Source organism: Ambystoma mexicanum, chromosome 14 (genome assembly GCF_040938575.1).
Source record: "Ambystoma mexicanum isolate Mex_15411 chromosome 14, UKY_AmexF1_1, whole genome shotgun sequence".
NCBI lineage: Eukaryota > Metazoa > Chordata > Amphibia > Caudata > Ambystomatidae > Ambystoma > Ambystoma mexicanum.
The window spans coordinates 296,863,158-296,890,125 of NC_090940.1; the positions used below are offsets into that span (position 1 = coordinate 296,863,158).

The following is a 26,968-nucleotide window of genomic DNA, read 5'->3' on the forward strand; positions in this document are numbered from 1 at the left end:
CAACAGAAGAAACAGAAGTGGCAGCGGATCAAGCAGACGTGTAGAGGACGAGTGGTGAGTTTCCCTTTATTAGGTACCCGAAGGACGCTCCGTAGTCGACCACTGACTGGCTGGATAAAAAGGGGGCAATACTGAAGAAAACCAATAACCATCATTGCCAAAGTAAAGAGGGGGCAATACTTCTGAAAGAATATAACCAACTTGGCAAAGTAAAGGGAGAACAATATTCCAGAAAGATAGTAACCATTATTCCCAGAGTGAAGAAGAGGCAAATGTTGAGCCAGACTCCAACAAGCATTGCCTTAGCCAAAGAACGGCAACCATAACAAAGAGACATTGTCAGCGGGTTCTTCATTTGAAAGTAGGAAATCAAAAGTGGCAGGAGAGGAGCCCTTCTTGTGAAAGATATCAAGGAGGTGAGGAACAGAACCTGCATTGCATGTGGCAAATAAATCAGTGGAATAAACAACACTAATGTCTATTGTAGCTTCACAGAAGAAGGAACAAGTTACTTACCTGTAACTGTTGTTCTCCAGCATGGGTCTGGCATGGATTCACATGCTCATGAATATTCCCCGTCGTCAGGCTGGGAATCCTCGGTAAAGAAAAAACCAGTATCAGTTTCGTTTCTGATCTGTCTTTCGTAGTAATAACCAATCACTGGTCTCTGCGTCATACTGACCACAGCCAATGACTGCCCTCTACCTAAGCACCGCCTCTGGCAGCCATCTTCAGATTTGGAAGCACGTGAAGTGGCAGTATGACCAAGTGAAGAGCCGCAGAGGGGTAGGCGGGAGGGTTCGCATGTGAATCCATGCCAGACCCATGCTGGAGAACAACAGTTACAGGTAAGTAACTTGTTCCTTCTCCAGCATGGGGTCTGGCATGGATTCACATGCTCATGAATAAAGAATACATAGCAGTACACACATGCACAACCACGGGAGGTGGCAAAGGCTCAACATTAAGCATCACATCAACTCAACATTAAGCATCTTACCTCCTCACCAGGCTCACCTCAGGCGAACAGGTTGCGCAGCACTGCTTGGCCGACCCTGGACTCCTCCCTGGAATCCCGGTCGACGCAGTAGAATTTCGTGAAGGTGTGCGTCGACCTCCACGTAGCAGCCCTGCATATGTCCAGCAGGGGCACACCAGATAGGAACGCCGTGGTAGCTGCGATCGCTCTGGTGGAATGGGCTCTCGGACGGCCAGGCAGCGGTCGGTTTGCCAACCGGTGACAGCACATGATACAGCCGGAGAGCCATCTGGAGATGGAAGCCTTCGAGAGAGCCTTCCCCTGATTGACAGGTCCAAAGTTCACAAAGAGTTGTGACGTCTTCCGAAAACCCTTCGTGCAGTCCACGTAGAACTTGAGCGCTCTAGCTACATCCAGCGAGTGCAAAGTCCTCTCAGCCGGCGACGAAGGCGACGGGAAGAACACAGGTAACACCAAGGGTTCGTTGAGATGGAAGTCCGACGGTACCTTGGGCATGAAGGAGGGGTGCGTCCTGAGCACTACCCTCGTGTCGTGGAAAGTCAAGTACGGGGCCTTGCAGGAAAGGGCCTGGATCTCTCCCACTCGTCGTGCGGAGGTGATGGCCACAAGAAAAGCTGTTTTCCACGATAGAAACTTCAACGGGGCCGAGTGCAGAGGCTCGAACGGAGGTCCCATGAGCTTGGTCAGCACCACGTTGAGCTCCCACGCCGGGGCCGGAGCCTTCACCGGCGGGAACGATCTGAACAGTCCCTTCATGAACTCTTTCACCAGACGATGAGACCACAAGGACGTCCGGCCCGTGGTTCTGGTGTATCGGGAGATCGCAGCAAGATGAATCTTGATGGACGCATGTGCCAGACCAGCTTTGGCCAGCGTCAGCAGGTACGGCAGTACTTGGGGAGCCGTAATCCGTAGAGGGTTAATCTTCTGTGCGTGGCACCAGACAGAGAACCTCTTCCATTTGTGTCCATAGCATTTAAGAGTCGAGGACGCCCTGGCCTTTGCAAGAACCTCTCTGCAATCGGCCGGTATGTCGTATCCTCCAAACTCTAGTGCTGCAGGAGCCAGGCCTGCAAGTTCAGCGACTTCGGGTCGTGGTGGAGGATGGCGCCTCCTTCCCTGGAGAGTAGATCCGCGTCCGCCGGCAGCTTGATCGGCGGGGACGCTGACAAGTCCAGAAGGTCCGGGAACCATATCTGCCTCGGCCACGCAGGTGCGACGAGGATCATCCTGCACCGTGACCTCTTGAGCTGGTTGACGAGCCGGATTAGCAGAGGCAAGGGAGGGAACGCGTAGAGGAACAGGCCCTCCCAGGGGAACGAGAAAGCATCGCCCATGCTCCTCGTCTGGGGAAACCTGCTGGCGAACCTCCGGCACTTGGCGTTCGTCGCCGTCGCGAACAGGTCGATCTGGGGTGTGCCCCACCGTCGGAAGAGGCGATCCACCAGATCCTGCCGTAGTTCCCACTCGTGGCACGAGCGCAGCTCCCTGCTGAGTGAGTCGGCGATGGTGTTTTTTATCCCTGCCAGATGAAACGGCACCAGAAAAATCCCTTGGGCGACGGCCCAATGCCACAGGTCCTGCGCCTCCTTGGACAGCGCTGGGGACCTGGTTCCGCCCTGTTTCCTGATGTAAAACATGGTGGTGGTGTTGTTGGTGAAGATCCTCACCACCTTGCCCTTGAGGGACGGAAGGAAGGACCTGAGGGCCCAAAACACTGCACGGAGCTCCAGGACGTTGATATGTAGGGACTTCTCCGTCGGGAGCCAGAGTCCCCTTGCGTGCAGATTTTCGGTGTGCGCTCCCCACCCTTCCAGGGAGGCATCCGTGGTCACAGTCTCCTGGTGGGCTGGGGTCTGGAAGTCCATGCCCGCCGTCAGATGCGCGCGGGTGCCCCACCACCGTATCGCTCGTCGGAAACTCTCGTCGAGCTTGATACTTTCCTCGAAGCTGCCCGTCGTCTGGATCCAGCGCGCATCCAGGAATTCTTGCAACGGGCGCATCCGGAGCCTGCACATGGGAATGAGGTAGATGCAGGAAGACATCATCCCGAGGAGGGACTTGATGGACCTCACTTTGGCCGCGTCGGCCACCAACATCCGTTGCACCTTGCCCAAGATGGTCCTGGTCCTCTCCTCCGACGGGGAGGCCAGAAGGGACACTGTGTCGAGCCTCGCTCCCAGAAACAGTGCGACTTGCGCGGGCACCAGGTGGGACTTGGCGTAGTTCACGGAGAATCCCAGGTCCGTGAGGAGTTGGACGGTCCTTGCCGTGTGGACCACGGCGAGCTCCCTCGTCTTGGCGCGGATGAGCCAGTCGTCCAGGTAGGGGTAGACGTGGATCCCCTCGCGGCGCAGCTGCGCCGCCACCGGTGCAAGGCACTTGGTGAATACCCTGGGTGCCGACCGTAGTCCGAAGGGAAGGGCTTTGAACTCGTTCAGACGTCGCAGGTCCAGGATGGGGCGCCATCCTCCCGTCTTCTTCTTCACGAGGAAGTATCTCGAGTAGACTCCGGAGCCCCGAAGCCTCTTTGGGACGAGTTCGATGGCGCCCTTTCTGAGCATCGCCTTTACCTCCAGGAGAAGTTGAGGGACGTGAAGTTCCTTCCTGGCCACGGGGGGGACGCGCGGGCACCTTCTTTGAAACTCGAGCGCGTGGCCCCGGGCCAGGGCGTCCAGCACCCAACGGTCGGTGGAGATGGACTCCCACACGCTGACGAAGCCCGCCAGCCGGCCTCCCACCGGGGTGCTTCGGTGGGGGCCCGACCCCAAGGCCGGTTCAATCCTGCTTGGACGCGGCCTTGCCGCCTTGACCTCCTTGGCGACGACGGCGGGGTCCGCTAGACTTGCCTCGTCCTCTGTAGGCCTCTTGCGACGACGAGCGGGCCGCTTGACGGTAGGAAGCGAAACCGCCGCCGGAACCTTTGGAGGCGCCCTTGCCTCCGCCGCTCCGAAAGGGCGTCCGTCGCTGCAGGACTCCAAGGGCCCGGGCCGTCTCAGTATCCGCCTTGATGGCCTGAAGGGAATCGTCCACTGTCTTCCCAAACAGGTTGTTCCCGTCGAAGGGCATGTCCAGGACTCTGGTCTGGACGTCCTGCCGGAAGTCCGTAGCTTTGAGCCATCCACGACGTCGAAGGCAAACACCGTTGCCCAGCTGGCGGAATCCAGTGTCGGCGATGTCCGTCGCCACGGTGATGGCGTGGTCCGAGGCCACCTCACCTTCCTGCAGGATCTCAAGGGCCTCCGCCCTCTTGTCGTCCGGCAGAAAATCCAGCAGAGGAGCCATCTTGTACCAGAGCTCCCTGTCGTAGCGGGCCACGATAGCCAAGGCGTTGGCCGCTTTAATCGTCGTCGCTGCCGACGAGATGACTCTACGCCCCATAGTATCCAATTTCTTTCCCTCGCCGTCCGGCGGGGAAGTCGATGTGGAGGCCGCACCCCCCCCCCGCTTTCTTCCTGGCTGCCGCGGAGACGACGGAGTCCGGGGTAGGCTGCGCCCGGAGGCATAGGGGGGCCGTGTCCGGGACCCGGTACTTTTTCTCGTACCGGTCTCTTCTAGCTGGCGTCGTGGAAGGGTTCTTGAGGAGGGAAAGGCCCTCATCCCAAATGTCGTCCAACAGAGGCACTGCGAGGACCGTCTTCCTCTTGGCCTCGCGCCGCTGATAAAGGAAGCCTTCCTTTTTCTTCTCCTCAGGGCAGAGTTGGAAAAGCTCGGAAGCCCTGGAGATCATGGAGTGGAAAGATCCGATCTCGTCGGGCGGAGAGGCCCTGGTGGGAGGCGACGACGGAAAATCCTCGTCGTATGCCTCGTCGTCCGTACCCGTCGCTGCCGTGTCAGTCCCCGTATCATCCCCTCGGGTGGACGGGGCGCGACGGTTGAAAAGGAGGTGGTGGATGGATCCTTCTTTTCTTGGTAGGGGGAACACCAGAAGGTCCCGGTTCTGGATCCCCCGACGGGAGAGGTTCCTCCGTCGGTAACGGTAGCCTCGTCCTTATCTCGGAGCATAAGGACTGTATGGCCAACAAAATGGCCGCCGAGTTGTCTTGCGGCGCTGGCAGAGGGGAATCCGACGGGCGAGCAGGGGCCCCGTCGGTCTCCTCGACGATGTCGTCGTCGTCACCTGCGTCGGGGTCCATTCCGACGGGCTGGCCTTCTTCCACGCCTAGGCCGTGGCTTAAGACCTCGATCAGTTCCTCTTCTGAGGTTGAGGCCGACTCTACGACGACGCCCTGCCCCCCCTTCTTCTTCCCCACGGAGGGTTTCACGGGGGTCCTATCGATGGGCACAAAGGAAGACTCCCTCCGAGGAGGCAGGGAGATTCTGGGCCCTGAGGTCGCCACCACTGGTGCAGCCACCACAGGCTGAGCCAGGGCCGCCGCGACCGTTTCGATAGAGGGCTTGGTCGGATGGATCAAGGCCTTCACCACCTTAGGTGCGCTCACCGCCTTATCCTTGAGGGAGGGGGCACTGCCACGCTCCTCCTCTGCCTTAGAGCTCGACCGGGGCCTCTCCAGGAGCTTCGCCGGGTGCTCGGCCTTCCTCTTACCCGACCCAGAGCGTTGGCTCGTGGTTGATGGTGCCGGGGAGGGTGCGCCCTGCCTGGCGCCCGCAGAGCCCGACCGTTCGGCGCTCCCGGTGCCAGCGGACTCGCGGTGCTTGGCCTTATGTTGGGCCCCCGTCGCCGGGGCGCCCTCAAAGGTCTTAGAAGACCGCTCGGATTTCTTCTTCTCGCCAGACGGGCTCTTACCCTCCAGCCAGTTGGCGAGACGTTGATGGCGGTCCTTCATGGTCCGTTCCGACATGTTGCCGCAAAACGCACAGTCCTTCTCCACGTGCGTCTTGTCCTCATGAAGGCAATAAAGGCAGAAAGAGTGTTCGTCCTCCTTGAAGACGTTCTGCAGCTGGCATCCAGGGCAGACCCTGAACAGCTTTCCGGGCGTCGAGCTTCCCTTCTCCTGGGCCATCTCCGAGACAGGGCCTGAGAAGCTTCTGGAGTCCTCCGAAGTGTAGCTCGACGAAATCTTCACCCTTGAGGGGCACAGATGAATCCGACACGGGTCCCCGTTGATCGGATGTACGATCGGTGGAGCTTGAGGCTCTTTTGACCGAAAGAATCGAAGTTTTTGTAAAAAGCGCGAAAAAATAGCACTAACGCTCGAGAGCAATAGCACGAGGATCCCAACACATGAACGTGCGGTAAAAATCTGAAGATGGCTGCCAGAGGCGGTGCTTAGGTAGAGGGCAGTCATTGGCTGTGGTCAGTATGACGCAGATACCAGTGATTGGTTATTACTACGAAAGACAGATCAGAAACGAAACTGATACTGGTTTTTTCTTTACCGAGGATTCCCAGCCTGACGACGGGGAATATTCATGAGCATGTGAATCCATGCCAGACCCCATGCTGGAGAAGTTATGAATCTCAATGTGGTTGAAAGTTAAAGACATTTCTAAAAGTGAAGCAAGGATCTCCGCAGAGTACTTGTTTTTATCCTGGCAGGCGAGCATACAAGGAAAGGGATTATCAGTGCTAGTCCTGGCAGGTTAGTGGACCACGAAGAAGACACTGAAGCATTGTATTGTGGTTAAAGGATGTGAACGGAAAAAAGTACACTAATGTGTTTGATGAACTGTGATAAAACCATCCTGACAAAACGTTGTTGATAAAGAAGAATTGTGGAAATGTTTTATTTTTCAAGGAGGAGAAGTTAGGTTGAAATATTGACTGCAAGAGTGGGCACAAAGACTTCTTCATTTTGTGGAAGCTTTGTCAAATGAAAAACTTTTGGAGTGAGAAGAACTTTGTGTTTTACTCAGAGCAGAGCTTTGCTATTAAAAGGAACTTTCTTATCTGGAACTTTGATTTGAAAAATCCTGCTTTAAACCTGGGGAAGGGGATCCAACCCTGGTTACGATACGTGGTTATCAAGTTTGTTTGAGCATAACTGTTGTTTTGTTAAACCTGTGTTGCCATATGATACCTTTATGAGTTTGATGTATACATAAGTGTGAGGGGCAGATTCCTTTTATTAGAGTGCTTTCCTTTAGTCTTAGTTTGATAGGCAGGGAAATCCTCTTTGGGTTAGGGATAGCAAGGCATTTATTGCACCCTTTTAAATTATTAAAATGGCTACTTGTAAAAAAAAAACTTTATCAAGTGGTCTGCCTCGCATTTCTGACCCCTCACACCTATGTTTCCATCTCCCCAACAGACACCTTGCTCTTCATCCATTTGGGAAACTTGTTGTTTTCCACTTCAGACACGCCGCTCTTTCCAGGCTCTAATACCTAAAAGACTATGGTCTATTTGGTCCATAGTCTCCTATCTGCCCTTTTCTGAACTCTGGACAACCAATTCACCCCCTCCTGATGCTGTCTACCTTCAAAAACATGGCATTCATTCCCCTCACAGTACTGATGATCGCTCTCCCGTCAATCGCCTAAAAGCGTACCCCTCTCTTCTGACTTTCCAAGCTGTTGTCTCCCGATAATCACTCCCTCTTAGTCTCACATTTCGGACTGCCCTCCAGAGGTTATCCTTCTTTGCCCACTGCTCTCACCCAACGTGCATTTGATGAAAGTGTGTTTGCTTGTTTCTCCAATCTCCTGGGACTCCACACACTCCCAGCCTCTTGGGCCACTCGCCGAGACTTCAGTCACTTTATTCAGGCTTAGCTTCAGTCTCTACTCATGCTCCATCAGGCACCAAATGAACTAGCTCCCAATCACATTTTGGCACAGGACATGCCTTTTGTAGGGCTATGCCACATCTTCCAGAGGGTTGTGGTTCTTTGTACCTGAACTGATTTCTGGGGTCTGCTAGACTGCAGCTTAAAGGAATGCGTCCCCAATTTGGAGTTATTAACACCTTATCATTTTAGGGACTGCTTGATGGGCCCAGCACCTGGTGATGGCTTACAACCTTTATGTGGATCTAGTTATTGGTTCAACCCTCCCGTTGGACAGTTCTCTCTGCTTCCCATAACCTTGCACCAAAAACGGAGTAGGCGTGTCCATTGTGGCCATTTGCCAGGAATCTTCACTTCTTTACATGGGGGAGCCTTTTCCCATGAGGCTAGGGAGGTGCGGCCGCTACCCAATAGTTTCCCTAGGGGTGGTTTAAAGCGGGAGGATCTCATGGGCAGGGGCTACCCCTCTGGGTACAAGGACGAACACCTAAGGTACAGCCTGTTGAGCAATGTCACTCCCCAACATTCATGTCTCCCCCTCCACTCCGAGCCATTTAATTGAGAGTAAACCCATGTATTTTGTAGTACATGGGATACAGCCAGAAAAGAACATAGTGAGACGAGGAAGAACACAAGAAGAATAACCAACTCTTAAGTACTGCCACGAGGTGGCTCACCGGAGGCATGATGTTGATGCTACACCGGGGCAGAGTGCCAGGGCAAAAAGTAAAGAGAAGATGGACTAAAGTGTGTCCGATCATGGGGCAGCCAGGAGCCCAGGAGTTTCGACTGGGAGTAAGGTCCGGAAGAAAGGCTGTGCAGAGGATGCTGGCGGCATGCTGCAAGAGTCCATAGTAGATCTAATAGGAGCAGATCCAACTTTGAGGCCGAACGAAAGCAGCAACAGTGTGATCGCAACAAGGAGGGCCGCCGGGTCCAAGAGCAAAGCCAAGACCGTGTGGAGCGGAGAACCGCAGAGGTGCACTGGGTATAGTCGAAGCAGGCAAGAAAAGTAGAAAAAGCAAACAAGAAGAGCATAGGAAGACGCCAACAAGGAACCCCATCCCAGGAAGGACTGGTGATGTACTGCATCCCACGAGAAGGAAAAGGGAGGCACGGAAGACCTGGTAGAGATACAGGCGCCACAACGTAATGTTCCTCACCGAAGTGGTAGCTTTAAGGCTATTGGGGAATAGAACTGTACAGAGTGCATCAGGGATGATCCTGCTCCTCCCAGTAGTAACAAAATGAACTACTGGACTTCATAAACCACTGACAAGCAGAGACGGGTCTGGGCCCCCAACGTAAGTGAATTGGGCATCCGAGGAGGACTTCCTCGTTGGAGTAGCAAAGATATATCTCCTGATCATCAGAGAAGGGTTTGGGACTTTGCTACTAACAAGAGTGGCAAAATATACATCAAGTGGAAAGACATGAAAAATTGCTTCTCAAACACCAAGGGAAGGGCGTCAATCTCCCTGACCTCACTGTTAACTGTACAGATTAGTACCAGGAGAAGGAAGTCATTCTTCTGAGCCAGAATGTCGAGTTGTGCAGAGATTGTGTGAAACCTGCAAGCTAGTGGAAGGGAGTGTTAAGCTCACCTGGTATCCACGGGGACGCCACCCAGCCCTGGTTGGATGATTTGCACTCTTGAACCCTCTCCCGGTCCCTTGGTAAGGCCCCTGGTTAAAGATGGGTCTGCAATATAGGAGAGCTGGATTCAATACCAGATTGTCTTTATGTTTTCCCACCTCCCTTGGCCTCAACTCCTTCCTCCCCCTTGGGCCTTCTCCTTACCTTAATATTGTAAAAGGTGGATTCTCTGTCCTGCTCCTCAAGGCAGGGGCGCGTAGATGTGGGGGGCGAGCAGCGACCAAGTTGCTTCACTGGTGCAAGCCCCCCTGTGGGAATCCAGGCCTGCTGCGACTCCGTAGGTTTGCTGCTTTACAGTCTTTATATGCAGTTCTTATGTTCCCCTTAGTTCGAATAATAATGTCTTGCTTCTTTCCTTTTAGGTATGGAAAGGTATTTTGGTGTTGTCATGCAGTTTGAAGATGAGCATGGGCTGGTAGGCGAAAGCGTGGTGTGCGCGATACTGTCCGGTGAGTAATGCGCGATGCGCGGCGCTGTTTCGCCTTTTATATTGATAACCTGTGTCTTTTCTCTCCTTGCAGGTTGCGATGTTCCTTGCCGAGCGCCGTAATGTTCCAGCAATGATACTGACCAGGAGATGACTACACCCAGGTAAGAATTGTGTGGCTTTCTTCATTCAGCAGGAAACATAATTAAACGCTTACTAATGGCTGTCTTTCTTTTTCCTCTTTTCAGGTTATGGTATTCCCGGATGCATGCGGTGCCGAATGATGGAGTTCGTACCTTCAGGTGAGTGGGACTGAAGTCAGCGATGGATTGAAGACAGGATACTGTTCCAGGTAAGTTTCGTAGTGTTCTTTCTCTCTCTCTGCAGGTCCTTGGTTTCAGGTAAACTGGCATGAAAGAACTGGACACGGTGAGCAATACGCTGCCCACAGCAGAATAACGCAAAGCATGTTCTGCTGTTTGGGTTCGGTTTAAATTGTCTCCGGTAAAGTAGTCCAGGTAAAATAGTCCCAGGCCTGCCACACCCAAAGTAGTCCAGGTAAAGTAGTCCCAGGCCTGCCACACCCAAAAGACTAGACCGCAAAGCTCAGTTCCTTGTAACTGAGCTATGTGTGTGCCTCCATGTTGGCTGAACTCCCCCGCCCCCCAAGTTAAATAGTCCCAAGTAAATAGTCCCATTCTAATGTTGGTCTTTGACTCCAAGAGAGTCTTGGATGAGGTTTTAAGGCCTTTGACCTGGCCCTAACTTGAAGGCTGACTTGCCAGTGAGGGCCAGGGGCAAGGATCATGACAGGGAGTCATTCCCCCTGGCACATTTGTGCAAGAGAACCTTTCTTTGACCAGTACGTGAATATCAGGAGAAGGGAGTCCTTCTCCTGAAGAAAGAAATTTCTGTTGGAATATTCTTTAGTTGTAGTGCAAGGGATAGAAGCAGATTATAACAGGACAGTGGAGTTTGATTTTGATGGACATTCTAACATCTTTTAGTATTAGTTTGAGGTAGAGAAACCCCTCTTAGAAGATGGGAATAGTGAATTCCAACACATAGTTCAGACAGCTCCTTCACTGTGTGGTATACAACCCCTTCATCACCCAACACAATGTCCCCAGACAGTGAACTTCGTCACATACCACAATAGGGTTCTTGGGCTGGTAGGAGATGCCAGACATAAGAGGCTACGAATGGGATGAAGGATCACTGTATACCACCTGTGGAGACAACATTACAGAGTAGGTAACAGTCCACAGCCCCCTTTTTCTAGCCTCTCAGACTAGTATCACAGCATGCTGCAGAAGGGAAAGCTGTATGGAGCAGCATGCATGCAATCAAGTTCTGGTGCAGTCTCAAGTTCAGTGGTGTCCCAAAGGTCCCAAGGACTATATATTACAAATTAAACTCCTTGTGGAAGTCCCCAAGTCCCCCCACCCCTCCCCAACAGGGGCAACAAAATGGGAGCAGTCCCCCTCCTCTTCACAAACCTGTCAAAACATAGCCAGGAATGGACTAATGGAGGCAGATTTTAATCTTGGTTTCGCAGGTTCTCCAAAGAAGAATCAGCATTGTGCAATGCAAAAGCTTTTGCTACTTTGCTGGAAAAGGAGCCACAGAGCGTGAGAAGAGAACTAAGATGCCAGGCCCTGGACTGAGCTATTGGTTATGTGGGGGCAGGCTTATGCTGGTCCTAAAGCAGCCTTGGAAGGCTAAGTCAGCTCTGGTTCCATCTCTGAAACGCTGAAGTCTCATCAAACATGATAAATATTTTCTTCCTGAACTACATGCCCAATATTTTCTCCCTGAACTCTTCCCCAGTGCCTCCAATACACCAGAACATTTGGAACAGTACCTGCATCTGTGATTCTGATTCAGACCACGGAGACCTAGAGTGCTGGCGCTGCACCAGAGAGGGCAAAGATGACATTTGGAGGGTGAGGAGCTCTGGGAACAAAACCTCTGCATACCCTTTATTGGTACCCTCTGCACAGGAGGGTGCTTCTCCGATTCTGCAATGATCTACGGCTCTGATGGAGCAAGGGGGGGGAGGGGATGAGGCTTGGATCAGTTGATGCAGGCTTTTTGGGGTGCGTGATGCCAAAGTCTTCAGCACCCTTCCCAAAGGCAACAAAACCTACATCATGACTAAAGCACAAAATGCAGTGCTGTGTTGTTTTCACACTCACATTGGCTTCCTGCATTCTTTCCAAGGTTTGATCCTCAAGGCATTCGGGGTGGTGCGGGAGAGTCACATGTGAATCCATGAAAGATACCAATGCTGGATAACAGGAGTTACAGTTAAGTAACTTATTCCTTCTCCAGCATTGGATCGTTCATAGATTCACATGCTGTGAATAGATTATAAAGCAGTACCTTATAACCATAACGAGCAGAGGTAAGCTCCTTGTAGAAAACATTCACCACAGGAAACACTGACGTTACGCAAACGGGTTACGTAGAACCGTCTGGCCGGCTCAGGGGTCTGCAGCAGAAACTCTAAACGCAGTAAAATTTAGTAAACTTGTGCACTGGTCTACAGGTCACTGCCCTCCAGATGTCCAGCAGAGGAACCCCAGAGAGGAATGCCGTAGTGACGGCCACAACTCTAGTCGAATGCACCCTGGGACTGCCAGGGAGAAGTCTGTGAGCTTGCTGATGACAGAAAGAAATGTAGGAAGAAATCCACCTGGCAATCAAAGACTTGGAGAGAGCCTTGCCCCTCCCAGATGGACTAAACGTCACAAAGAGCTGAGAGGTCTTTCAAATTGATTTTGTGCGAGCAACATAGAACTTTAAGGCACACACAACATCAAAGGAATGTAGAGATGGTTCTGCAGGAGAAACTGGGACTGAGGTGGAATTTTGAAAGAACCTTTGGCACAAAGGACGAGTTAGTGAGTACAACAACCTTGGACTTGTGGAAAGTCAAGTAGTGTGCCCTACAGAAAAAAGGCTTGGATCTTGCCCACCCTTCGCGCCGATATAATGACAGCTAGGAAAGCAGTCTTCCAAGAGAGAAATTTTAGTGAAGTCATGTGCAGTGGCTCAAACTGAGGTCTCATGAGTCTGGACAGAACCACATTAAGCTCCCAGGCTGGTGCCATGCGTCTTGTAGCTGGGAAAGAGCGAAAGAGACCCTTGAGGAACTCCTTGAGCAGATGGTTAGACTAAAGAGAAGGTGCAGAATAACAGGTGTAACAGGATATTGCTGCCAGGTGCACCTTGATGGAGGAATGCGCTAAGCCTGCTTGCGCTAGAGATAACAGGTAAGGTAGAATGTCCTTTGGCTGAATGGCAAAAGGGTCAAGGCCCTGGGGTCTACAGCAAGTAGTTAAACACTTAAATTTGATCTTGTAGCAGGCGAGCGTAGATAAAACACGGGCCTGTGCAAGAATGCCTCTGCAGTCTGGAGGCAGCGGGATAGAGACGAATTCTAGGAGCACAGGAGCCAAGCCGTCAGGTTGAGAGGCTGGATCCTGATGGAGGAATGCACCCTCTCTCCTACAAAGCAGATTTTGGTGGTCCCTGCCTGCCTGAGACAGTTCTGGTACTCTGACCCTCTATCGCTCTCCTTCGCTGTCCGCTGAGACTTACTCCTCGCCACAATCAGTCTGCACTGATGTTTGTCTGAAGACATCCACTACTAGCGCCACTAGGGGTATGGGCAGAAAAGCATACAGGTACTCCCCCCCCCCCCCGTCCCCATTCAGGGGAACGTGAAGACATTCCCAAGGCTTTCTGGATGTGAGAATATGCTGGTGAAGGCCACGTACCTCTTGTTCTTGTAGGTGGGGAAAAAGGTAGATTTCCAGAGTTCCCCAACGCATGGAAAATCTGGTGGAGCTGAGATTCTTGGAGCTCCCACTCAGAACAGGAGCTGAGTCCTCTGCTGAGGGAATCCGCCATGTTGTTTTGCACACCCGGAAGATGGAAAGCAACGTGGTGTTTCAGCGCCCAGTGCCACAGCTTCTGCGCTCTGGCCAACAGAAATAGAGATGTAGTGCCTCCCTGCTTGCAAACATAAAACATCGTAGTGGTGTTGTCTGTAAAGATCCAAACCACCCGGCCGCCAACATACGGGATGAATGACTTGAGCGCCCAAAAGACCGGGCTTAGCGTCAGAAGATTGATATACAGAGCTTTCTCCTCCTCTGTCCAAAGACCACTGGGATTCAGGTCCCCTGAATGAGCAGCCCAGTCTCCCAGGGAGCATTTGTAATTTGTTGCGACGGTGACTTGGTGAGGGGGCAGTCAAAAGGGAGTGCCCTGAATAAGGTGAGCCCGAACTAAACACCAGTCTGATAGGATCAGACATGATTATGGACAGTGCACCAAGAACCCTAGAGATTGCACTGTGTTCAGCAGCCAAGGTGCATGATGCCGCTTGCACCAGCCAGTCATTCAGGTATGAGTAAACGTGAGCTCCAATCGGTGCAGGCGTGCCACCACTTGGGCGAGGCACTTTGTAAACACCCTCGGGGCTGACAGGAGGCGGAAGGGTAAACCTTGAACCGGTAGTGGCAGCCTGCTACCAACAAAACGCAGGTGGCGGCGGTGCTTCTGCTGGATAGGAATGTGGAAGTAGGCATTCTCGAAGTCTAGGGATGCTAGGAAATTCCCTTCTTGCAGTTGGGATAGAATCTGTTGCTGGGTTATGTGAGGAACTCATTGTGGCAACAAGACAGACACAAGTGATCACGGTTCAAGGTTGTTTATTGAACAATGAAAATGCTGTATGCAGGTGGGAAAAATGCCTATTCTAAACCTAAATCTAAGATGGGACCAAGCGTCAACCATCAAATGAAAATTAAGGCAGTCCTAGTGGTGTTGTGTCAAATAAAAAGGGCCTATACTAAAAAAAACTATTATCAAACCTCACAACTTGTACAAAAAAGGGTGTGGGACAGTTCTCAAGAAAAGAAAAAAAAGTGTTCTCAAATAATATTTCAGGATGCGGTACCCTGGGGTCTCCCTTCCCGACGTTTTCAGCACGGGGTAATCTGGGGTCTTGAAGCACAATATTCTCTCGAGCTTTCTCCAGCACAAGATGACAGTTCAGCTTTCAGTTCTCAGGGCCGTTGATGGCAAGTCTTGCTTCACTTGAAAGTCTCTTGCCTTCTAGGACCTGATGGGTTCACGATAACAAAAAGAAAAGTTCCTTTGATAAATGAAAGTGTTTCCTTGTTTTATTTTGGGTGAGGATTGTTCACACCTGAACAATCCTCACCCAAAATAATAATTTCAAGAATTTGTTTAGGACCTGGAGGTCTAGTATGGGCTCCACTGCCCCAACTTCTTACGTACTAGGAAATACTTGGAGTAGATGCTGAGTCCTCGTTGTTTAGGTGGTACATTTTATGGCGCCTTTTGACGTGAGTGACTGGAGAAGCACAAATATCTGCAACTGCAGGATTTTCACTTTCTGCAACAGAGGAATGGTTAGTGACATGTGGTCCTGCTGGATGAGGGATAGCACCCATTCATCAGTGGTGATGTTCTGCCACTCGTAGACGAAATGCAACAGTCTTCGACCTCAACCGGGGTGTGAAAGTGGGAGGGTTGGGCCCGTGGAGGGTCAGGTTTGTTAAGCCGATTGGTTGCTAGCATGCGAGGAGCCGCATCAGCGCTGGCTATCTCTGTAAGGAATACATTACTTACCTGTAACGCACGTTATCCAGCATTGGTATCTTTCATGGATTCACATGCTCACTGAATATTCCCCGTCAGGCTGGGAATCCTCAGTAATATTACAGTGGTTTAGGTTTAAAGCTTAAAACTGTTTGTTACTTTTGTAGTCTATCAGTGTCACTTTAGGTCATAGTGCCCCAGCCCATGACATAGGTTCTTCTTAGCTCCACCCAGCACTGCCTGGCCAACACAGGACTCCTCCCTGGAATCCCTGTCAATGCAGTAGCACCTTGTGAAGGTATGGACAGACCTCCCCCGTGGATGCCCTGCAGGTGTGGAGGAGGTGGAACACCGGATAAGAAGGCCGTAGTATAAGCCATAACTCTGGTTGAGTGTGCTCTAGGTCGTCCTGTTAGGGGGCTGTTGGTCAGTTGATGGCAATGTGAGATGCACCCAGCCAGCAATCTGCAAATAGAAGACTTTGCCTGGGCTTTGCCTTTGCCCACAGTTCCGAATGTCACAAATAGTTGGGATGACTTGAGGAATTCCCATGTGCGAGCTACATAAAACTTGATGGCACATGCGACAGAGAGCGGGCAACGTCCGCCGGAGAAGAGGGAGAGCCAAAGAACATGGGCAGTAGTAGCGGGTCACTCAGGTGAAAGGCTGAAGGGACCTCTGGCATGAACGAAGGGTTAATTCAGAGAACAATCGTGAACTGGTGGAAAGTCTGGTATGGTGGTTTGCAGGATAATACTTGCAATTCCCCTACTCACCTGGCTCAGGTAATGGCTACTAGAAATGCTGTCTTCCAGGAGAGGAATTTTAGCAGAGCACGATGTAGAAGCTCAAAAGGAGGGCCCACTAATTTGGAGAGGACCACATTTAGTTCTCAAGATGGTGCCCATACAGGGGGAACCCAGGAACAGTCCCTTGAGAAACTCCTTCATGAGTCTTTATCACCACAGAGAAGGTTGATCTGCGGTGCGTGTGTAGCAGAAAATGGCTGCTATATGCACTTTGTTGGACGAGTGTGCCAGACTTGCTTTAGCGAGAGACAGGAGGTATGGCAAGATTTGAGCTGGTTGTATCTAGAGCCGGTGTAGCTGTTGGGATGCACACCAAGTTGTAAAACGCAACCATTTGTGCTTATAAAATGACAACGTAGAGGATACTGTAGCTCTGGGAAGAATTCCTTTGCATTCTGGCAGCAATCACATATGGCCAAATTCTAGGGCTGCAGGAGCCAAGATGTCAATTTGCAAGGCACTGGATCATGCTGCACCACTGACACGCCGTCTTTGGAGAGCAGGTTGGGAAGAGGAGGCAGTTTGATGTAAAGGGCCACTGACAGGTGGAGCAGGTCGGAGTACCAAATGTGGAGTGACCATGCTGGAGCAGAATCATTTTGCAGGAGTTCTGTTTGAGTGTATTTAGAACTCGAAAGATTTGTGGAAAAGCGTAGATGAACAGACCCTCAAATGAGAATGAGAAGGCACCCCTAGAATCCCTGTCTGGGGATATTGACTGGAATACAAGGTACACTTGGTGTTGGTCGCTGTGGTGACCAGGTTGATGCCTATGTGCCCCCCCGAGTGAAGAGGCAGAGAACTTGGCCGTGATGAAGTTCCTACTCGTGGCAGGACCAGAGCTCCCTACGGAGGGAGTCAACAATGGTATTGTGAATTCCAGGCAGGTGTAAGGGGATGAGAAACATGTTGAGTGTTATTGCCCAGGACCATTGCGCTTGTGCTTCCGCGGACAATAATTGAGAGCGGGTACCTCCCTGTTTCTGGATCTTGAATATGGTGGTGGTGTTGTCCGTGAAGATGCGGACTACCTTGTTCTGAAGCTGTGGCTTGAAGGCTTTAAGATCCCAAAACACTGCCCTTAACTCCAGGACGTTGAGGTGAAGGGCTTTGTCTTCAGGTTGCCATAGCCCCCTGGCGAGGTACTGTTCTGTGTGGGATCCCCACCTTTCTAGGGAGGCATCCGTGGCAACTGTAGCCTGATGTGTTCGAAGGCTAAAGGGAACACTGTGTACAAGGTTGTTGCAGTGACTCCACCATTGGAGCGCTTGCAAAAAGTTGGTGAGAGCAGAAGCTCGTCTTCCCAGGACCCTGAAACTTGTTGCCAGTGTGTGTCGAGGAATTCCTGAAGAGGCCTCATGTGGAGCTTGCAGTGCGTGAGCAATGAGGACATCATCCCTAATAGGGACTTGATGTGCGGACTGACACCATCTTCAATGTTGACAGTCGCTGGACCTTGCGTAGAATGGAGTTGACCTTCTCCTCTGAGGGGGTGGCAAGACAGGTCAAGGTGTTGAGGCGTGAGCCTAGGAACAGTGAGCTTTCAGCAGGCTGTATGCAAGATTTTGGAACATTGACAGAGAATCACCGAGATGTTAGATACTGGACGATCTCCTTTGTCTGCCATGTTGCTAGTGGTAAGGATGAAGCGCACACAAGGCAATCATCCAGGTAAGGGTAGACATACATGCCTGAGCGCCTGAGGTGGGCTGCCATTGAAGCTAGGCATTTTGTAAACATTTGTGGTGCTGACTTTAGACAGAAGAGTAGCGCCTTGAATTGATAGTGCTTGCCTTGCACTACAAAGTGGAGAAAAGATGTCTTCCGTCAATGTATGGGGATGTGGAAGTATGCATTGTCCAAGTCCAGAAAGGAGAGGAAGTCTCCTTGTTCCAGATGGTCTAGAATGGGTTGTAGAGTGACCATGCAACATTTTGGGGACTTTAGGAACTTGTTGAGCTTCATGAGATCCAGTATGGGTCTCCATCCCCCAAACCTTTTTCTGACTAGGAAGTATCAGGACACTTCGAAGCCCCGGAGGTGCAAAGGGATGACTTCTATTGCCCCCTTTTTTTTTCTTTTTTAAGAATGCCATGACCCTCTTGCAGAAGGAGGGATTGGTGGTGTTCCTTTTTCCGTATGGGAGGAATGGAGGGCATCCATTTGTCAGTGGTGAGGTTTTACCACTGACAAAGTTTGGCAACAACCCCCTAACCAGTGTGTGGAAGCAGTGGGTCGGGTACTGGAGCGGTCAGGGTTGTTTAGCAGCTGGGACCCTTTAAGAATCACTGTGTCACCTGCTGGTATCCCCTGTAAGCCTAGGACCTTCCTTTGTAACCCATGCTGAATGTTTGCGGGCACTAGGAGGCCCTGTACTCCTTGATGTCCTTGAGAACCTTGGTTTCCCAGATCGATAGGACTGGCGGCTTTGACGGAGGGCGCCCAGGGAACTGGCCATGTCTGTGACGGTCTTTATGGCTTGCAGGGTTTTGTCCACTTCTTCCAAAAAAGGTCTAGTCCATCAAAGGGCATATTGATGACCTTCATTTGAACTTCCGGCCGGAAGTTGATGGACTTCAGCCATCCTTGCTGCTGTAGAACAGCTCTGTTTCCGATCTGCCTGAAAACCTGTATCACGTGTTTAATGCCACAGTGATGGCATGGTTTGAGGCGGCCTCACCTTCGTACAATAGCACAAAAGTCTTGTCCTGCTTATCTCTAAGAAAATCCAGGATGGGACACATCTTGTACCAATGCTCAATCATATTGGCAGAGGATTGCCAATGAGTTTGCCGCCTTGATGGCAGTTGCGGCTGTGGATATAACCCTCTTTTCAAAGGCACTGAGCTGCTAACTCGCCAAGTCAGGGAGCACTATGTAGGGAGAGGAAGGATTGGCAGACTGTAGTCTGAGCGGCAGCATGGAAACAGAGTCTGGGCAGGGTTGAGTGTGCAGGTACTTTGGAGCTGAATCCGGTACTGTGTACTTTTTCTCCAGATGGTCTCTCTTAGGAGGCGCAGAGAAGGGGTTCTTCATAACCAAAAGACTATCCTCCCAGATATCTTGCAACATAGAAATGGAAACTACAGATTTTCTGGACGCTTCCCTTCTCTGGAAAACAAAACCTGCTTTATTTTGTTCCTCCGATAAAAGGGCGAACAGTTTGCCTGCATGTGTCATGTGAGCATGAAACAATCCAATTACATCTGGAGGCAAATCTCTCGGTGGTAAATCTGCTGGTTCACCATTGCCTGTGACAAGGTTGTCCAACTCATCCGTGGTTTAAGTGTCTGGAGACTTGTAAGTGAGATCATCACCCTCTGTGTTGGTGAGGGTGTTGACCAGTGGAGGGCTAGATGGCTGAGGTGGGGCCAAACCCTCTCATGAAGGGATCTCCTGAGGTGTGCCTTGAGGAGGAAAAGAAAGACAGTGCTGAAGTTCTGACAGAAGGATTTTCAAAGTGGACAGCATATCAAGTGATAGATCTCTGGCTGCAGGAGGAGTACCCAGCAGGGTTGATGGTTGAACTGGCAGAGGGTTTTGCTTAGGAGGGAGTGGTAAAGTCATGTTGGGAAGAGGAGCAGGCTACTCATGCACTTCCTCATGGTCAGAGAATAGTGCCTCCAGAGGCTCATTATGTACAAATTACACCTGCTGAAGCAATTGCTGAGGTCGAACAGAAGGTTGAAAGGTAGTCGTAGGAAGAAAATAGGGTGCCAGAGTGAACAATGGCTGAGCCTGCATGAGCATTAGCAGAAATCCAAAGTAGGCGACATGTCCCAGTTGACACCAACTCCTCTTGGAAATGTGGCTATTATAGGTCCCTGGGCCTGTCTAAACAATGGTGCCGACAACGGTCTGGGTGGCAAGGATAACTTAACCATAGAAGAACTGGTCGACGGAGTAGTAATGGTCGTGCTTGCAATTACGGTAGTCGTGAATGAAGCAGTTGGAATCGCAGGAGGTTGTCGATGAGGTTGTCATCGATGAAGCGGTTGATAAAGATGGACGTGTCGTCATCGACAGTTTTGGATGCTTGTGGGTGGTCGACGAGGTCATTTACAATGACTTTGTGCGACTTGGACTCGTAGACAGAGCAGTAGTCGTGGACGTAGTGGCTGCCCGTCACTTTTCTTACAAATGTTTTGACAATGCCATTTTAGCTGCCGATGACCAGATCATAGATCAGGTGGTTGACGGTGGCACAGCGTGATGTGACCAGTGTCCCTTTTTGAGTTTCTTCCCCAGGAAAGGTTCTTTGTGGGCCCTCAAGCTCTTGGAAGAGGGAGTACGTTCCAAGGGTCTGCTGTGTCTGGCGGAGGGATGACTGCAGACCCTAATCAAACCATGTCACCAACCTGCGATGGCGGTCTTTGTGGGTTTTCGACGAGAATTATTGCCAGATGGAACAGCTGTTGATGTCATGATCAGGATGCAGGCACTAAAAGCACCACTCACGGAGATCTACAATATATACATTTCTGAGGTGACATTTGGTGCAAGCCGTAAAAAGGCTTTTATTTCTCGTGTCTGCCATGCTCCGATGGTCAAAGAAGCCCTCAGATGGGGCTGGAACTCTGTCGATGGTGGAAACTTGACCGGCAACAGATCACTGTCATCAGGAATCGCAGAGGCACTAACTTGTAGTAGTGGAGGAACTTTTTAAAATCTAAAATAGGACAAAAACATTGAGGTTTGAAGAGCAAAAATCGAGGACTCCCAACACAAATGTGCAGTAAAAATCTGAAGACGGGGAAAAATTTATGAGCATGTGAATCCATGAAAGATCCACTGCTGGAGAAGATTGTGACTTACAAGTCTGGTTTTGAGTATGAAAGAGCCTTGTAAGAAGAGGACTGGTAGCAGGGCTGACAGTCTTGTGTAGTTCTGGAGAAGCAAGACTTTCCCGAGCGAAAGGACCAACGCCTTTGCAGCAATGTATCTGGCGAGCGGGCCGAGTCTGTGTTGGTCTTCATGGTCTGCAACGTCTCGTTCACCTTCTAACCAAACAGATCAATACCATTGAACGGCATGTCTACCACCTTTGCCTAGATCTTTGGCAGGAAATTGGTAGCCTTTGTGGGATATATTGACCCACTCAACAGCATTTCCCCTCATAACCAAGCTGCATGTGCGCAGAAACATCAAAAGTGCTGTGCTGGCTCCTGTGAGCGCTATGGCCTCAAAACTGCGTTTTTGTATCAACAAAAAGATGGCTCCACCTTCTTGCCAAGCACACAGGGGCAGGATCGAAAAAGGGCCGACAATAAGGGAGCGTGCCAGTGTGTTCTGGCATATACAAAAGGAAGAAAGTGAAAAAGCAGCATTGCTTGCTGCAAAACCCAAAATTCACCTTAAAAATGAAACTTTTTCACCCTTTAAAAAATGCTGCTTTGACGCTAATTCCATCTGTTCTTTCTTAAACCACTGTGATCAATAAGGCCCTGCCATGTGCAGTATATTTCATTGTGCTTCAGCAAAAGCAGGCATGATTTCTGTATGAATGGCCCTGTCAAACCAACTCTGAAAGAAATCAACAAGGAACTTAACTTTTACTCGCAAGGGAACACGTGTTCATTTCTCTACAAAAGTATACAAAGCCCAGCAGCTCTCTGAGCCTTGTCAGTTTCAATATATCTGCAGCTATAGTCATTTTCTTGAATGCAGGAGTTTTGTCTAAAGCACACATGTATAAATGCAAACTAAAGAAAAAAAATGGCCCGTTTAAAAAGTAAACTGTTGAATGAAAGCTTGCCTTATTTAGCAATGTAAAGTGGTTGTGTTGGTGGTGATTACACACGTGCTATTTTATTGCACAGGTTTGTTTAATTCAGGACCCAGAATAAGAAAATAAAGATTTTAAGACACATGGGCTGGATTTGCAAGCTCCCAAAAACAGGATATTCCAGATGGCAGAGCTAAAAGCTTCCCCCCTAAGGAAGGGAGCCACACCATAATCTCTCAGCAGATAGTAACACCTCAATGGTAATTACTAGGTTGGAAAGACTCTAAGAATCTAGTCTAGGCTCATCCGCTGTCATGATTCCTGCCCCTCATGTCCCCAGCCCTCCAAGATGCCAGGCTTGAGCCAGGCCACAATCACCTACATGGCCCTCAAGGGCTTCTCCATCCCTCCAAAGACCCACTTGGAGTCAGACTCACTCACTCCCATAGGATAACATTGGGGATAGGACTTGTAGTGCATTGATGGGGACAAGATTGATGCCCCCACATATTTTGGTTCCCAGAACTGCATGTGCAGTCTAGTCTTTTGGGTGTGGTTCAGCCCAGAGACACCTGGGATACCCAGAGACTATTTAAGCCACGCCCAGGCTGAGAAACATGCTTTGTGCTTTCTGCACCTGCAACGTGACACTCACCGTGTTCGTATCGGTCTCCAGTAGGCCTGCATCTTTCTTCTGCGCTCAGCTCCTGCAAGAACACCATTAGGAACAGCCTTACCTTGCGGCGCTTCTGCCCATCATTCATCGCTTCTGTTCTGCGTGCATCTTCGGCGGTATCATTCCCATCCCGGCACACCGCTTCCTAAGGAAAAGGGAAAAGAACAGAAAAAAGGCATTAGTAAGCATTCAGCAAATCTTCGCTTATTTTTAAAGACTGTACGAGCTTCAAACGCTTACCTGAATCCCAGCCACTCTGGGGGAACTCTGTCTCCAGAACTTCTCATCCATCTGCAAGAAGGAAAAGACACTCCAGGTTAGCGTGGAAACATCTAGAGGCGCCGCATACCGCGCTTACTCACCGCATTTCTTCTTCATAACCGGCATCCATGCTGAAAACGTTGCGGCACCTAAAAGACACAGATAAAGAACTCAGTTCAATACAAATACAAAAGGGTCGCATCGCGCTCTCTCACCTTCAGCGCTACTCATCTCAGCAGCACGTCGCAATCCCCGGACGCCGGCCATCATCTTAGGAAGGAAAGGAGCGAAGTTAGAGAACTGTTCAAAAGACTCATACTTACCTGTTGGACTCTTGCCAGTGAAGTAACTAGGCAGCAATGAGCCCGCATCAATCAACGCGCCCCTGCGCTGAAAGCAGGACGGAGAGCACACTTTCCAAGAAAACAAGGTAAGCTGTGGATCAAAGGGGAGGGTTGGACCTCGTGGAAGAAGGGGTTCAAGCACACAGACACAAGAGGGAGTTAAACTCTACCAATCCTCTGTTTCAGGCCCAGTCTCCAGTCGAATGGACTCCAGGGAAGGGTTCGAGGTCGTAAGAGATCAGAACAGGCTGAGTGACATCCCCGTGGATACCAGGTGAGCGTTACACCCACTGACAATGGAACTCCCAGGGCAAGGAGGTTTGAAGTGTGAAGGGGCAATAAACGTTCAATCCAGCTGAGAAACCCCCACCTTGCTTTGAAGAAAATGACAGTTGGTAGCAGTTGAAGGAAGAAAAAAAAATGGTCCAGTGACAAAGGACTGCCATTTGTTTCCAAAGACTATTTTATAAATAAACTTTAAAGACTTATCTTTGCTGCAAGACTTTTTTACACTGCGAAAATTCGACATCTTTACAGTGATTTTTTGGGCTTTCTTTTAAGACATGGTAAAATTCACTGACACCTCGGGGACAGAAATGGCAAAGTATTGCGGATTATAAGAAAAGCATCCATGTTGCAGATGTGATTTCTTGTACATACATCCCTTATGATAATCTACGCCCATGTATAAATTATAGAATTTTGAGTGATACAATTCCCATTGAAAATCGTGAAAAACTGGTAGAAGGGTGAAACAAGGTCTCCGGACTGGAGGATTGGACTGCTAGGTGCTGCACAAAATGTGTAACCTGTAATTTGCTAAGAGATTGCAATTGTATAAATGTACGTTTGTGGCAAAATCAGCTTTTAGTTAAATTAACTGTGAGAGGTTTTTGGACATTGTAAGACTCACATCATAAATCAGACATTTTCCTGAAATCCAACCAGCTGAGAGCGAGGCGGAGACTAGCACCCTTGTCCAATCCCGTTGTTCGAGGCGTGTTTAGTTAAGCCTGCACCAGTCATGTACTTTGATGATGTTACTATGCATTATAAATAAGAGTCCCTGACAAGACTCTAGACACACACTATTCCAGACGTTCCTGCGTTAGCATCCTGTTCCATTCATCATCTAGATTCCAGATCCCAACTACAAGGCCAAAGCATTGCTGACCCTACTCCAGGGCCCACTGCAAAACCCAAGCAGTGGTGATACTGCTCCAGCAAGGCCTCAAATCTGAAAATCCACTAATCCCCCATTAAAAAGGGGAAAGCAGTGGTACCTTTTGCATCCTGAACCAACCTGGCTTGCTGCCCTAACTGCATGCCCGCTGCATCCTGACATCTACTTGACCTTTAGTACCCAGAGACCAGAATTGCCATTCCAGAAGTGCCATCCAGTGACCAGAACTGGCCCGCTGTTTGTCAGGCGCACTGCCGTTTAGTGACCAGAACCATTGACGGTCCAAAAATCCCAAACTAAAAGTGGACTGTAAGTATAATTGCCACCCCATAGAGACCCAAAGCCCATCTTGTCTTTGTCCTTATTGCACTCTCTAAGTCATCCTATCCTCATCCTGATAACTTGTTGAAACTGACTCATTCTTGCAACCTTGCCCTCGATTTCTAATGTTAGCGCCACGTTTCTCTTCATTTCTGTCTTGCATAGATCCTAAGTCATTAGCAATATTGTGTTTAAATAAATTAATTTTCCCTCAAGAAAAGGGGTACACTGCGTGAAGGGTTACAATTGCAGCATAACTTTTATATTCACGGGTGGCGTTCCTCTTTTCTTAGCCATTAAATCTAATTTAAGATTTGCTTTTCAATTTTAAAACCGATTCCTCTTTTCACTGCTCTATTTCCCTAAAAACAAACCTCCTCTACCTTCCATGTCTCTCTCAATTTACCAGCTAGAGACTTACTTTCACTTCAATATTGTACCCGAGATATACACTCCAAATCAGTGCATTTCACCCGTTTTTATTAAAAACTGTTTGGGTAATTTCAGGCGGGAATTAAAAAATATTGCAAAGTTTCCAACATGTCATTTTGGTGAAATCTCTTTTAAACTTTCCAGTCATTTTTGAACTTTATGCTCTTGGTAATCCATTCTTTGTGAATATTAGTGTCTTTCCATTGTTGCTTTAGTGAGGAATTATATTTGCTTCAAGGTTTTTAACACATTCATTATTTATTTGTCCATTTCCGAGTGTCATTTCATAACATTGCAAGGGGTTTAAAATCTGTTTTTCTCTCTTATTTGGGGAGGGAATGTCAGATTTGGATTCCGTTTCCCATTTCTCAATCCTGAGGAGCTGCTGCTTCTTTTTATCCACTCCGAATTGATTATTTGTGGGTTGAGGGAACATTGCAGGGCGAAATTCTAACTTCGGTGCTATCTTTCCTAAATCAAAAAGGGCTCCTATTCCACTGTGCTGTGTATATGTTTCACTAGAAGGTTAAACCTAGTGCATTGCTCACATTCTCATTGTCATTATCACCCCATTGCTGATTGCTGCCCCATATAAAAAATTGTATGATTTCTTTTGAATTTTAAAATAAAATAAATATTGTATTTTACCAACCGGCATGGTTCATGGTCCATTGTGAACCGGGGTATTTGAAAAGGGGGTGTGATATGAGTGGTGTATCATCTAAAATTGATTCTACATAACATAAAAATATAAGCATTTCAGTTCAGTTGTGCGCTGCATACTAGGCAGAGACCAAGGTGTGTGTTGTCTGAGTGAAATCCTTAACACCTTTAGCCAGCCTTTCGCCTGCAAAGCACAGTGCTAATCGCCAGCTGCCTAAACCCAGTGTCTGCTATGTCCACAAGACCTATATTGAGTGGTCTGGAACTAGGTCTCCTTCACAAAGAATTGTGGGAGGAATTCTAGGATGGGTCCCATCTTAAAACAAATCTCCCGGTCGTATCTGGATAGGATAGCCATGGCATTGGCTGCTTTGATGATTGTGGAAGCTGTAGTGATCCAAACGCTTTCCCTGCTTTTCTGGGGGGACTGAACAGGAAGATTGGCAGAGCATTTGCAGGACACTGCTGACACCACCGAGCCTGCGGCAGGGTTATGTTTGTAGATATGTTGGTGCCATGTCAGGGACCTTATACTTTGGGTCAAATCTCTCCTTCATGGGAGGAGCAGAGGAAGAGTTGGCCATGATCAACAACCAGTCTTTCCAGGCGTCGTCCAGCAGGGGTATAGCTACGACTGATTTCTGGTTGTGTACTCGCTGCTGATAGAGTAGGCTGTCTTTCTTCTGCTCTTCTGGTGCCAGTCCAAACATCTTTGTCGCCCTGGACATCAAGGCCAATTTTGTCCGATGGTGAATCTCAGAGGAATGTCATTCCGTTTGCCGTCTGCTGGGATGAGGTAATCAAACTCCTCCATGTCTGTAGAGAAAATAAATGGGATATAGACAGGCTATCATGTGCTCAGGCTCATATAAACGAGTTTGAGGATGCTAGCAACGTTGCTAAGTAAACAGAGGCAATACCCATGAAACCTCCTTTAGTAAACAGAAAGAAATGTGGCTTAGCTCCAAGTACATTCAAAGTGCCACTGCTCTAAATTAACATAACATAGGCAAATATACTCCAAAGCTGAAGGCTAAAGTCAAGTGCAATTCCAAAAATGTTTTTATTCCTTGAAGGGACTGATTAAAAGCTCAGTCATTCAGAAATATGACTTGCAGCCAACATGTGTTTCGACCTTTCTC

At 49.5% G+C, this 26,968-nt stretch overlaps 1 protein-coding gene across 2 annotated transcripts in view; it reads right to left on the minus strand.

The window, feature by feature from the left end:
- The window catches only part of KIAA0586 (KIAA0586 ortholog), a 2,241,463-nt gene that overhangs the window by 685,803 nt on the left and 1,528,692 nt on the right, over nt 1–26,968 (minus strand). The window lies entirely within an intron of this gene.